Here is a 1,939-nt window from a genome sequence, read left to right on the forward strand (position 1 = left end):
AATTTTTTATAAAGAATATTTTATAATCTTACTTTATATTATATTATTTATTATAAGCTATTATAAAATCATATAATATCTTTATTATAAATTTATATATATTATATATTTATTAAACTCTTTTAATTACTAAAGTACTTATATACTTAACCTAATTTAAAAAAGTCTAAGTACCTTTAGCTATATATTTAACTTAAGATATTATAAAACTAAAAGCTTAAAGATTATATTTAAATAAAAGCTAAAAAGAAAATTATTTTATAAATAAAGATTATATTATATTATATATAAATTTAATAAAAAGTAATTTAAAAACTTAATTAAGCTAATTTTTATTATAAAAAGCTTAAAAGTAATATTTAAGATTTTAATTTTTTTTTTTTTTTTTTTATTTATTTATAAATAAAATATAATATTAAGTTATTTTTTTATTATAAAAAAGTAATAAAAACTATATTAAAAATAGCTTATAAAAACTAGTTTATAATTAAAAATATTATTATTAAAAATATTATATAATTAAAATATATATATAAAAAAAAGATTTATAAATTAAAAATTAATAATATTTTTATAATATAAAATATATAATATATATTTTATAAAATAGTTAATTATTATAAATATAATATTATAAATATAATTATTATAAATTATTTTAAGTAATTTAATAATAAAGTTTATAAAAATTTCTTATTATAAGTATATTAAAATAAGTAATTATATAAGTGTATTATATAATTAATAATATCTTAGCTTAAATTCTTAATAAACTATATATATATTAATATATATTTTAATATTTTACTTTATACTTAATTAATAATAATATAAAGTAATTTTTATAAATATCTTATATATACTTTAATATTTAATTATAGTATTATTATATAAAAGTATAAGAATTTCTTATTATATATTATAAAAAATAAAAACTTATTAATATTATTTTAAAAGTTTATTATAACCTTTTATTTATATTAAAGATTTTTATTTTATATTTAAAAATTTTTAAAAATATATATATTTTTATAATAATAACTTAACTTAAGTATTTTTTTATTAAGCTTATTATAATACTTTTTTTAATATTTTTTTATTATTTAATAATATACTTATAATACTTTATTATATCTTTTATTTATTTATAATTAAAGTTAAATTAAATTACCTTTAAATATAAATTATTTAGTATATTATTAATATAACTTTTTTAGCTTAAAGAATTAACTTTAATAATAATTTAAAGTTTAAGTAATTAATTTTTAAAAATAACTTTAAGTTATAAATTCTTTTTAAACCTTTATTTTTAAAAATATTAATAATAAATTAAAAAAAGTAAAAATAAAGTAATTATATATAATCTTTTTTAAGTTCTTTTTTATATAAATATTATTTTAATATATAAGTATATTAATAATATTAAGCCTTTTATTATAATGCTTAAATAGCTTAAATTAAGCTTTAAAGAGGAGGTTTTAAAGTGCTTTAATTTTATATAAAAAAATAGCTATAAGAGCCTTATATATAAGTCTTTAAGAAGTTATCTTTCTTCTTATCTAGCTAAGCTTTTAATATTATAATTTAATATATATTTTCTAGCTAAAATATAATAAAAAGGTGCTTTTTAATATAAATACTTAATATACTTATAATAGCATAATATACTATATTTTAAGCTTTTTATAATATACCTCTTACTTTAATAAAGCTATTATAAAAGCTTTATTAAGTATTAAACACTTAAACTTAAGGTATTATACCTTAAAATAAAGGAAATATAGCTTTAATAGCTTTAAAAAGCTTTTTTTAAAGCTTTTTTTAAGTTTAAATAACCTTTTTATAATACTTTTATTAAAGGGATATAAAATGCTATATTAATAATTATTAAAGATAATAGCTATAAATTAATAATAATAGCTTTATTAACTTACCTTTA

The sequence above is a fragment of the Trichoderma citrinoviride genome (genome assembly GCF_003025115.1).
Source record: "Trichoderma citrinoviride strain TUCIM 6016 unplaced genomic scaffold BBK36scaffold_17, whole genome shotgun sequence".
Classification (NCBI taxonomy): Eukaryota; Fungi; Ascomycota; class Sordariomycetes; order Hypocreales; family Hypocreaceae; genus Trichoderma; species Trichoderma citrinoviride.